At 44.8% G+C, this 12,533-nt stretch overlaps 1 protein-coding gene across 1 annotated transcript in view; it reads right to left on the reverse strand.

Moving 5' to 3' along the window:
- The window catches only part of LOC121590258 (GAS2-like protein pickled eggs), a 34,715-nt gene extending 22,908 nt beyond the window's left edge, over positions 1-11,807 (reverse strand). The window contains exons 1-2 of the mRNA XM_041909742.1: positions 11,707-11,807; positions 8,815-9,420 (exon numbers count right to left, since the gene is read on the reverse strand). The gene's annotated coding sequence lies outside the window, so the exon portion shown is untranslated. The remainder of the gene's footprint in view (positions 1-8,814; positions 9,421-11,706) is intronic.
- Between the last annotated feature and the right edge of the window lie 726 nt (positions 11,808-12,533).

A 12,533-nucleotide genomic window follows, 5' to 3' on the forward strand; every position in this document is an offset into this window, starting at 1 on the left:
GTAAAATCATTCAATTAGCTCAAACAAATTGCTGGATAAGCAAACGGAATGACGTATTAACAGTGATTTAGATATTTTAGGTTCAATTTAAATATTTGACCACCTAGGGCCCTTCAGTTTGTTTGATTGATTCAAACAAATTATGAACATTAAATTAAGAAAAAATATGTGAGGATCGCATATTTTATCAGATACAAACATACTCGTTTGACAAATTGCTTAACCTCTTGAGTGCTACTTGCATAGCTAATGCGTTGTTTCAGGAAAGGGGTACTGCCTCCGAACCTCTCGTGTCGTGTCATATTCCTTTCATAATAGCCATTTAACCTGTGGAATGGCCAAATATTTGGCAACATTTCTCCCAAACACTTTTGAAGTCTCCCAAATATCGATGATTTATTGTATTGTTGTTGTTGTACCTCATCGGAATGTGTTCGCGGGTGAAAACGTTGCATAATTTCGACTCGCCAAATTGATTCATTCGCTTTGTTTGCGCATTTTGTCGCTTTTGTGTCGCTGGACGATGTTTAACAAATCTGCCACCAAAAAATCACTCTATTCAAATGAATTCTGTGTAATCGGGCGTAGTAAAGCTGCTCTTTAAAATTCGGCAATTTCTCACCCACCACTACCTCGCTGGACACAGTTCCCACATGGGGAATGAATATCTATTTGATGGTTTTCGCCCCGTGCTTTTACACAGTTTTACAACTTCACACTACTTTGAACACAGAGAGGCAATAAAAGAAAATAGAAATAACGCACAGCCCGCCAACAAAGCTTTTTCGCGACTGGCCCCTGCTTGTGGCGTGTTACGAAGTGAGACAAAAGATGCCGAGCCGAAGTTTTGGCAAAACGTTTGGAAACATGGGGAATGTTAAAGACTGGAAGGAGGTTTTTTTTGGCAAGCGTACAAGATAAAGCATGCACATTACCATGCAATCCCATGATTGATGTCAAAGACCTTTGCTCCGCTCGGGAAGGAAGAGGAAAAAATGGACAGCAAACAACAATGGTTCCACTTGAGATGCCAATAGTGGGCCCATTTTCGAGCCCTACTGTCTAACGACTACCGAGCCAGCTTTGTCTCACTGTTCCCGCAAACCACTGCCACACCACACGCTCACTCATTTCCCACGTTCGTCCCCTTTCGGTACCCACTGATTATTCTTATTGCAATCGAGAAATTTAAATGACGAAATAAGTAATAGCTTACGGCTTACGGCCCGACCGCCAGAGCACACGCGCACGCTCGCCCGCCTCCCAATCCAGGCGGCTTCAAAATCGCCAACCGAAGCCAAAAATGCCACACCGGTGACGTGTCCGGGGTTGCGTTTGAAAGGGGGAGTTTGCAAATTAAAAAAAAAAAACCCCGCAGCATACCCACACAGCGGCACAACACGGCGGCCATCCCCCCTTTGCTCAAACATTACACCGAAAAGTGACCGCATTTCGGCACGGTGCGCGATCTGGCCGGGCCAACAGCCAGTAGCATTCCGTTCGGTAGGACGGTAAGACAGACTCCATCAGGTTGGCGAAGCCCGGCGTGCTTAATGAGAGTGAGACAGACGCTGTATAGAAATGAGGTCACTCAACCTTCCACCTTCGTGGCGGGATTCCGTGTGCGTACCGGCGCGCGCGTTATGTTTTGACGGCCCCCCTCTAGCATTCCTCCCCCGCACACGTGGCTGCGCTAATCTGGCGGGCGCAACCGATAATACCGTCCTCCGCGCGTCATGAGCCGATTTGGCCGTTAGTGATCGGTTTTCGCGGCCGTCGATGTCGTTGGAGTGGCCGCATTGCTGTCGTTCGGATCGCTTTATCAAGGTGGCAGTTGGGCGCGAAACGAGTTCGAAGTTCATTAAAAGAATAAACGCCACTGCTCGAGGTTTGGTTGCAGTTTGTTGGTGTCTAGTGCGAGTGAAACCGCAAAACAAATTAAAATTGTCATTCCAAAATTGAATCATGTTTTGTTACGCTGAAACGAATCGCTTCAATTTGTGGAAATAACGACTCCAATTAATTGAATATCATAGAAAACCAATTAATACATTGGTGCAACATAAGAGTCGAAAACGATTGAAATCACTTAACTTCAATCAAGCATAGTACACATAGATTTTAATAAGATAATAGTTGATAATTTGTTAAATAGAAACATTTGGCTGAGTAGTTGCTACATTGAAAGGCTCATATGAACGAAACAGAGAGATCCTACGGGCGATGGGGCTATTTAAATGATTGATGAGGTTCGGACAAGAAGCGTAAATGCTATAAAAATATTAAAAATAAATAACAAACGAATGCATCTGGGACATGGGCTGTATTGCCAAGCATAGCAGTAGGACTTCAAAGTTGCATTTGCATGATAAGAGAGCAAAAGTAGAGGTCATGTAGAATAGTTGTCCCAATACAGCAATCGTACGTACCAGAGAGCAAATCGTAGCAGTCATCCGCTTTACCGAGAATCGGTAACAGATTGCACCGTTTGATCGATCGGGCTGAGTGTCTAGTGACATGAAAGTTACATAAAATCATGACGCATATTGCGCATAGTGCGCATAGCACATCTCGTGCTAGCAAGAAGACAAAAAACACTCTGCACGCGATAAGGGGCGTTGAAGAAAGGCCATAAAAATCGAAAGCATTCGAAACAAAGCGGCCATAAAAATGCAGATTAGCGTGCAGAGCGCCTATTGCTGAGTGGCTCTTAAACTACTGTTCTAAAAAGACAAAAGCATCATAAACCCATCTTCAATGCTGGGAGCAAACTCCCACCTCTTCTGTGAAGTAGGTTATTGTATGGAGCTTTACTTTTGACTTTCCATAAACTCAGCCCACTCGGGCAAAAAAAAAGGGCGTACAGTTTTGCAATCCGCTCAAAACGAAAGCCCAATGAAGCAATTGTAGTCTGTACATTGCCGCAATTTGTCGCTTCTTCAGCGAAACAAACCTCGGTGGGCTTACCACAAACTTCGGTAATTAAACACGGTTCGAAAGGGAACCGAAAGGCCACCGATAGTGGCTGACCGCCGCCCAAGAGAGTATGGAACGAGACGCGCAACACCCCATTACCATCACATGACAGTGCATTCGGATGGGGAGCAAAGCGGCCAGCCCAAGGCAAGTAGCAAGTTATTCAACCGCATCCGAGATAGTGCGTTGCTGCAGCTGCGCCGTGGCCATGCCGTGACTGCAGCCGCGTGAAGCAATGTGGGAAGATGGATGGGAAAACATGATGATGATTAGATTACGATCATTCGGTTGCGCCTGTTTGGTGGGACGCGTGAGGGTTGATGCTGTTTTCATTATACTTCTAATTGCTAGATCGAAAGCCATTGCCTAACAAGAGGCTAATTTGCCGAAGCGACAAATGAAGCTGTATCTTTCAAGATGATGCCGGTGATAAAAAATGGTAACAAAGTAGGGTCTGTTCGTTGGTGATGGTGGTTTTGTTTATTTTATTTTTTTAACATGGCCCATAAGCTGTGGGAGGGTTTTTTGGGAGCAAGGGTGCCGATTGCATCCACTAATGGCATGGACTTTTGTTATTTTTAATGTCTGGTGTTATGATCAATGTAAAGCACTTTTTAATAATCGTTTGCATTTGTCTTAAATTGTTTAGAGACTTGAAAACACAAGAACCTTACAGAAAGTGGCAGAAAAAAGATACATTATTTCCTTTAATTTTACAAGATTTTTCGATTGAATCATTAAAAATAATTCATAATTATTCATTAAACAACATTAATGTCAACAATCATTTATGCTACAGATAATTGGAAACATTTATTCTTTCTTTACTTATATTAAGATAAACTGAATATTAATATCATTAATAAAAAATCGCTTTTAAATAATATATTTTCAAAAATTTTAATTCCTCGCCATTTTTGTACAAGCCTTTTTCTATTCAAATAAAAGGAAGAGGTTATTGGAATTAAAAAAAAAGTCCTTCGCTTTTAAAAGCATCACATCCTTTTTGCAAGTTCGCTATTTTAAAAGAATATTGCGCATTGATTGCGCAACCGGAAAATAAACAATCCACAGAAACGAAGGAAAAACATGTCAACCATAATAAATTACACGGCGAAATCAGTGAACCATGGTACATATTTATGCGTGTGTGACAAAGGTGGCAAACGGCACAGATTAAGAGCCACAAAGGAAATGGATGAAATTAATTCGCATTTGCCATCGTTTGTTTTTAAGCAATTCTTTCACGGTCAGTGCCTGCGCGTTTCTTGGTCTGCGTGACTGCGCCCAATCGCTTAGCTACAGCCATTGCTTGGCTGGACTTTTGCAACGCGGCAACACGGCGGATGCAACTTTATGCAATAGATAACTCGAAAAGTGCATGGGTACTGCGTAAGGCGCCATGGGACAATGTGCACACGTTTTCAAAGGTTTTAACCTACAAACGAGATTTTGGACTTGCAGTTAAGTGTTTATATCGTAACTGTGCTAAAAATTAAAAACAAACAAACGATTGTGGAACGGGGGTCTTCAATTTGAAAGGATTACCACCGTACTCCATTGATAAAGTGGCATTGGAAAAAGGCTGTTTCAGTTATCAGAAAAAAACCGAATTCACGGTCTGTGCCAGTGTAATAGCAAAAAAAAAAAAACAATCTTCCAAACAAAAAAGGCTAAAATCAACACCAAAATCAACGAACCGGTATTTTATTGCCGGCAGGTCCTCGGGTTCGGAGCAATCTATGGTGGCAGCCAATGGTACCAGCCGCCAACGGTAGGCATCCCGCGACGCCCCATACGCGGAAGCTTGATTAAAAAATTCCATCATCAAGGTCAGAGCGCGAGCGCGCACGGCACAAAGCCACGGGCAAAGTAAACGTTGAATGAGTCAACGTGAAAATACGAATCGGCTGGCGGCGGCGGCGACGGCGGCTCACACATGAAAGCACTCCGCTCAGCGAATGAAAGAGAGAGTGAGTGTGCAGGTTGTGCGTGAAGTGGAAGAAAATGGAATCAAAAGCCGATAGTAGTACTGCAATCAAATCATCGTGGCGGCGGCATTGCTTTGACCGAATGGCATTGTTGTTTATTTGTTATGTTTTGCGTTTTTTCTGTCTCCCATTCTCTTTCTCTCTCGCTCCCCTGTCTGCATTCTGCGATGCAGCATCATCACTCGGTGCATCAATCAGTGCGATGCAATAGACGATTAGCTCTCTCAACGATCCCTGTATGTGTGTGTCTGTAGATCTTTTGCAGTTGAGCAAACATTTCCAGTGTTGTTATTATTTCTCGCATCTTATTGCGTTCTCGGCTTTTTATGAACTGCACGGAACCGCAAGATCATAAAAAAATATTTTCGACCTGGCGGGAACCGGAAGTTTCACCAGCATTTTGAGGTAGCTTGCAATACAGTGGGAAGAAACCCAGGATCAATGATGTCCGCATTTAAAAATGATGCAGTTTTTTTTAACATTTACAATCAACAATGCAGTCTTCTTTGATGTAAACGAAAACATTTCATAAGCAAATATTTGAGTTCATGTTGCTAACCGAAATTGAAGTGGAACCAAACCGACAGCAGTGCATTTGAGGTTCAGTGAACTTGATAAGTGGTTCAAGTGTCTTATTTTAAAACACGGAAATGTCTTCCACCTTACCGACGATTCACGATAAAATTAAGTGGAGAGTAATCGGTTTTAAGAGCCATATAGTCTGGGACGTTCACCGCACGTGTAACAGAAATCTTCACTCAATTTTTCAGTTCAGATAAATGTTCAAAAAAAAAAAAAAACGTTTAGCTCCTTCAGTTAAATTGTTACGCCTTTCTCGCTGTGCTTAAAACCTCTCAATGGGGTATGTGATTGTCCACATAATAATTTACTGCGTTAACCGGCAGTATCCCACTGCCAAGAACTGATCCCACTCAATGTGATGCTTAACAAGATGTTTATATACACTTTAATGCCACACTACCAGGTTCGGCTGGCCATGTCACACTGGACGTTTCGTATCCGTTTGTTTTGAATTTCAATTCACACGTCACTCGTCGACCGTAATACAGCATTCCCCAGCATTCGAGTACAATCTCTGCCGCTCGCAATGCACCAGAATTGATGATAATTCCATATGCCTACCACGTCCCCTCACGCATTTGCTTTCTTCTGGGCGAACAAACGGCAACGCAGCGAACCGGCCGAAGCATATGCTAATAGAGTCCGTTAGCTTCTGTGATTTACCGTCGCGCCGGATCGATTCGTGCTTACGGAATTCTGACACGTCCACGAGCGACCTAAAGTGGCCTAGTTTATCTTCCGTATGACCGTACTATCTGGCCACTATTCGACACAGTTCCAGGCCGCTGGTTCCGTGCCGCATAAACGGCAGCGTCCAGTCCAGTTGCTCGCTAGCGCCCAGTTGCACTTTTGCTAATCAATGAACGCACACAGGCAAAGCGCTGTGTGCACAGACGGAGCTTAGAGTGGACAACAAAGCTTAAAAAAATTATCATAAATCTCACATTACTCATGGGCCTCTCTTTCCTTTCGCTTCACGACACCAAGCGCATTATGGTAGCCGTCCCCAGCCACACACACACACACACACACACGCATACAAACACCCTTTACCCCCGGGGGCTGGCCAACCCCATCGAGGGTGACACAATCAACACTCACTCACATTGAACGGGCTTGTAAATTACGCGCAGCCCGCGGAACTGGCACAGCACAACATCTCCACTATCAGTCCGAGTATCGAGACGCGGCCGCGACAAACTGCGGAATAGGGCGAAGGGTGGCGAAAAGGGGGTTTGTTGGGCAGGAGTGTTTGATTTGTTTCGACATCTCTTCGGTTGGCCGTATGAGTCGTCGGTTGGCGAGCGAGTGAGTGAGTGGGGCGCGTATGATAACAGCACCGCCGCTGATTGCATCGCCGGCCATTTAAGTGGACGAAAACGGTGCTCGTTGCAGCGTTGCGACGTGACACAAAACTCTGGGAGGGATAGGAGGGGAGGGAAGGAGCGCTCACGAAGGGTTTCCACTACGGCGCCGCGAACACCCGCGAATCGTTCCAACCGCTTTGCGAGGGCTTTTCCACCATATCCACCGGGGTACACCTTTCAAAGCGCTTTGGCCAAAGTTCACTATACTGGATGGAAGGGTGGGTGGGTGTATGCGCGGGATTTTCAATCCTCCCGGAGCCCCCAGAGTATTGATTTTATTTCTTCTTCCTGTCTAGACGGGGAAGAATGGCTTTTTGCTTCATTCCGTTCGGTTCGGTGACCATTTAACTTTCCGAAAGGAAATGTGGACTCTCTCTTTCTCTCTCTCGTGCTTGCCAAACGGACGCTACTGTTCGATGATCGATGAGCGTCGTTTCAAACGGTTACTACAACACCCTCGAACACTTACGGTCGCGTTTGCGTGTTGTTTTAGTATCTCGTGCCTTATCTTTCCCATTTGGTAGACCATTAGTGATGGTTAGCAATTTAGCGTTGACGAAATGATTGCAAAAAGCTATTTCGAATTAAAATTTTGCGTTCTGCAGCACAACGTAAGGTGCAGCAACTCTTGGGACTGTGGTTGAGCACAGTCGAAGGACATAAAAATGGCCCCAGACACGCGTCAGTGTGAAATGAATTGGTCGTGAAATGTGGCAGGGTAGAGAAAATAAAGCAGAGAAAGACGGACGAATAGTTTAGTCACGTTTGAGCCATGAACACAAAATAACAGAATGAAATTAACAGGGCTTTATAGGCGTTCCATGCTAAGCTGTAAAGAAATGTTAGAAGTTATGCAAGCGAAATAGCTTCGCTAAAATCGCAAAACAATTTTTAATTAATTCATAAAGCGAAGGTAGCATAACGACGTTAGTCAAGTTTGGCTTACGAAGCATCAAATATTTAAAAAATCTCCCCTTTAAAGTTTTATTAAAAATTTTCTGGCAGACGTTTAATTCTATTAAATAACATTTTTCTAATAACCTGTCCATTGCAGCCAACTTCACTAGAGTAAGAAGGGGGAAAATTAAATAAAGGCCAAACTAATAAACCATCACCCTCACCACTGTACGGCACTATTGATTCCGAATCTGTACCCTACGGTGGCTTATCAAAATCTATCGCCTGTGTTGCCCCATCCAACTGGCAAGGCGTGCAGGGAGCAACACAACGTACGTCCAGCTGGGTAGTCTACACAACTGTGTAAAACTGGCCACTGTTATCAGGCCGTTCTGCAACTATATAGTCCCTTCCCATTTGCACCAGAGCAATAAATATCGTTTCTAAGCGTTGTGAGTACGCGTGTGGTGGGTGTTGTCGCATCGAGCTAGCGATAGTTGCGTATCAGAGCACGCGTCCGCTGTGCGTAACGAGCAACAAGTCAAACAAAACAGTGTCTTTTTTTTCTTTCTTCTTTCCAACAACAAAACGCAATCAATGTGGCTTGGTCAACGATGATAAGCCGCCGTTGCCCGTTGGCCCAGGAACCTTCTCAGATCGGAAGGGGTCTCCTCGGGCGAGAACAAAGAGAGCACCGCGAAAGGGAAAACATACGCCTGTGTGCCCCGTAAGCCCCGACAGTGTTCACCTTTCTCGCTGGTGAACGTTCGAACAGGAAACGGATGGAATGGTGTATCGGATTGAAAAACACCACCACAAAGTGTGAACTCCGCCGGAATGGAGGATAAGGCAAGCAACAAAAAAAAGATGGGTTAGTTTAAAGAAATAACACAAGTAACAAACCAAGAAGTGACAAAACGAACAGAAGAAAGAACATGGGTTCAATATGCAGATTATGACATAAGCTGATGTGTGTGTGTGCGTATTGGTTGAATACATACCGAATGATTTCCGTTCTCTCGCTTGCGTGGAGCTGGTGGAACGTTGCCCTTTCTTGTTCTGCTGCTTCTTCGCTAGTTGGTGTGTTTGCTCTTCCTACGCTCGTCTCGTTGCAGACAGACAGAACTCTTTCCCTTTTTTCTTCCCTCGGATTGCGTTTGGTAGATTGTTTTATTACTTTCTCTGCCGCTCACTACAGTGCGACTGCTGCTGCTGCTTCCGGTTTCACTGCGACCGCTGTTGGCACGTTCTTCACACGTCCGTCTGTCGTCGTTCTAACGCCTTCCAGTGCTGGTTTGATCGTAAAGGATATCATGCTGGAAACTGCCGCACAGTTTCGCAGAGCGTTTTTTTTTCGTCGTGCTCGTTCTGCCCTGTTGTTGGCAACGCGCTCTCAGTAGGCTTTACGTAGTCGGTATTTGCACTAGAGTTTGCACTTGGGTTTATTTTTTTGTTTCGTTTTGTTGTTTCACTATTTCACCACCGTCACCGTGTCACTGAATGTAGTTGCATCGTCGGAAGATGTGGAAGATGAAATGAGCTGTTGACTCGCTGTTTTGTCAGTAGCTACATTGGCAGGAGGAATTCTATTGTTTTATTTCATCACGCTGCAAAAATAAGGTGGGACAACAAAGCATTGAAGGAAAAGTGTCACTGCAAAAGACGCATCGGATATGAAAGGCTAATGCTCACTCTATCTGACTAGGAATACGAATTTTGTAATCAGAAGCATTTTTCGGACAGACATTGGGGAATTTATTTTTTTAATAGTCAGACACATTTGCAACACATGGTTCTCTTGGTGGGGTTCTGATGAAGACAGCGGCAAAGAGAAAAGCAAAACAAAACTTTGAAGCAGGAAACAGAAGACAGCCGAAACCTAACAGCGCAAAAACGCATCAATAGCTTTAACAGAAAGATAGACACATTTAAAGGCGTTGTTTTATCTAATATTAACATCTTCACAAAACTCATAGTTCACATGCAAAATACAAAGAGCTGCAGCAGTGTTAAAAGCCATCGAATAAAACTCGTTGAAGTGCGCTCGCTCTCTCGCCCTGCTTGTCTGTGTCTGTTGCATGCCCACGGAGTTTGCGGTGTTGTTCGTTCGCTCTGGGTGGCAAATGAGATCGTCTCTAACATGGCGTTATGTCTTTCCTCTACTCCCCAGTGTCCTTCAACCCATTCCCCACCAAAAAGGGCGGCGGGGCGCGGAGCGAAACAGAGATAGAGAGAGACAGAGACAGAGAAATACGGCACGGGAAGAAGAGGCCAAAAACTAGACAAAGCGATACGAACGAGCAAAACAAATGGCAGAACAACGAAAAGCCACAAAATGACACTATCTTGTGACACCCGCGATCGTGCCCGGTCTCCACCGTGTCTCACCCTCATCCATATGTGCTGCCATACTCTCACTTTCCGCCACATCTCCCAATCCTATCGTATCCATTCGTCGGCACCGTCGTCGTGTGTGGTGGAGTCTGCAATGCTCCACCAGCGTCGTGACCATACCACTCGAGCTCGATAGGAAGAAACGAAAAAAAAAAACAACAACAACAACACTTTGCCGAAACGCTGCCCTTCTACGGGCCTGGAGGGAAAACTACGGCAGCAGAGGTGAGAAAAGTGTGGGAAAAAGGAAAATCGTGAGTGAAAACCAATCTTTTGGAGCCCTGCCGAAGGTGCAGGGTGGTCCGGTTCAGGAAGATTTTTTCACTCCTATACCAGTCCTATTCCAGGCTTTTCCATAATAGGTTTTTTCCAAGCAAAAAAAAGGGTGTTTTCCTTCAAATAGGATGTCTCTACCATAGAACATCATTCACATACACACACATATATGTATATAGATATGCGAATCCACACGCACTAGTACAGGATCTCATAAGTTTGTCAGTGTTCTTGGCACAAACGTCTATCGCAGACCTAACCAAAATAAATTTCAAAGAAACACACATTTTTCCCCCACGGCACTGTGCTTGGGAGGCAAATTGCCTGGAGGATTGTGTTTGTCCAATTTAACGTCTATTGTAGGAAGGGGAAAACAATGATTTCGATCAACCACAGCGAACCAAACAAACAGCTCCCAAGGCCTACTAGCCTTGGGGCATAATATCCAAAGCTCTGCCCAAACAAACAATCGAACTGACCGAAAGTGTCCTAAAGACTAGCAGAGTGGGCCTAATGGGAGCAGAAACTCGATGTAGTAAGAAGACCTAGCCTAATCTGTTTAAATGAGTCTATTGCTGTAGATATCTTTAATGTTCCAATGAAAAATACTGATTGGCAAGGGATCTAGCCCGAAAAGGATGTTACAATTTTCCGACACCCGGCCATTTCTACTGCTGATAGACCAGCACGGGAAAACTATCACCACCCCCTCCCTGTGACCCGCATAAACAAATGGAGAACCAGCAAAAAAAAACACCCCAAAAGCGCAACGAGAGCAAACTGTCACAACTGTCACTGGAAGAACGGGGGAGCATACACGCACACATGGGAACCTCTTCGGCAGGTGGAAAAAGGGACCCGCGGAACAGTTGCTGTGCGATGGGGAAAAACGATCCTCTAAACATCGGCTTCGTAGCAGCTCCTTCTATACCGAACCAAACAAATCACTGCACACACAAACACGCCAACACGCCGTTCTATCACTTTTGGTTCTATCGTCGACGCACATATACACACATGGGGACTTGGAACGACCGCATGAAAAATATTGAACACACCAGTCTGGAAGAGGAAAACACACAAACACATGCACACATACACACAGAAACATAGATGTACACGCTGGTAGGAAGTCGCGCAATCGCAGCTGTCACACGGTCACGCACGGTGATGCACGGATAAGGGCTACACGCGTTCCGTGAGCCTGAAGTTTTGCTCCTTACCCGTTGTGGTGTGTGGTACCCGAGCGAGCACAAAACGCGCGTCCGAATCGTCGCGGGTGTACGAGTGAATTAAGCGCGGACGAATCGAAAAGTGTACATTATGTACGTGCTCGGTGTTTGCCGTTCGCCCGCAAGTTCGCTCTTTTTCTTTCTCTCTCTCTCTCTCTCTCTCTCTCTCTGTCTTTTTCTCTTTTGTGCGCTCTCACACCGCCCCTGATGCTGCTGCTGCTCGTTCTTTTACGCACTTTTTTGTGTGGATTGCATGCATGCGTATGAGAAGGAACTGAGGGAGAGAAGGCAGTTTTGAGAGAAAGAGTGTTTTTATTACAGGGTTTCTTGTTCACTGTTTGATGTATTGCTTTAGGTTTCATTTTCAGCTATAGCAATTTGTATTTTATTTATCGTTTATATGAAATTTTACTGCTGTCGCTGTTGACAATTCCAAAAAAAACATCAAATTTTGTTAAAAAACGTATAAATACGATACGCTTTTTTCATCTAACCCTGTAAAAACTCTTTCTCTCTCACTCTCTCTATCCCCGTCGAGCTGAAATTGTCTCTCACGTTTCCAAGAAACACATCAGCTGGAAACACTCTCCATCTCGTTCGCTCTCCTTTCACTCTCTTCGTGTCTCACTCACCCATGCTTGTCGAGCCAGGTTCACTCTTTACCACCCTTGGGCAATGCTGTTATCGTGTAGCTGAATGTGCATGCATCGACTACCGCGGTGGCTACACAGCGCGTACACCTATGCGCAGGAAAAGGACGAACACGAGCGCAATCTCCGCGCAACGGAGCTCTCGCTCACAATCGACGGAATCCTGGG

This window comes from Anopheles merus, chromosome 2R (genome assembly GCF_017562075.2).
Source record: "Anopheles merus strain MAF chromosome 2R, AmerM5.1, whole genome shotgun sequence".
Classification (NCBI taxonomy): Eukaryota; Metazoa; Arthropoda; class Insecta; order Diptera; family Culicidae; genus Anopheles; species Anopheles merus.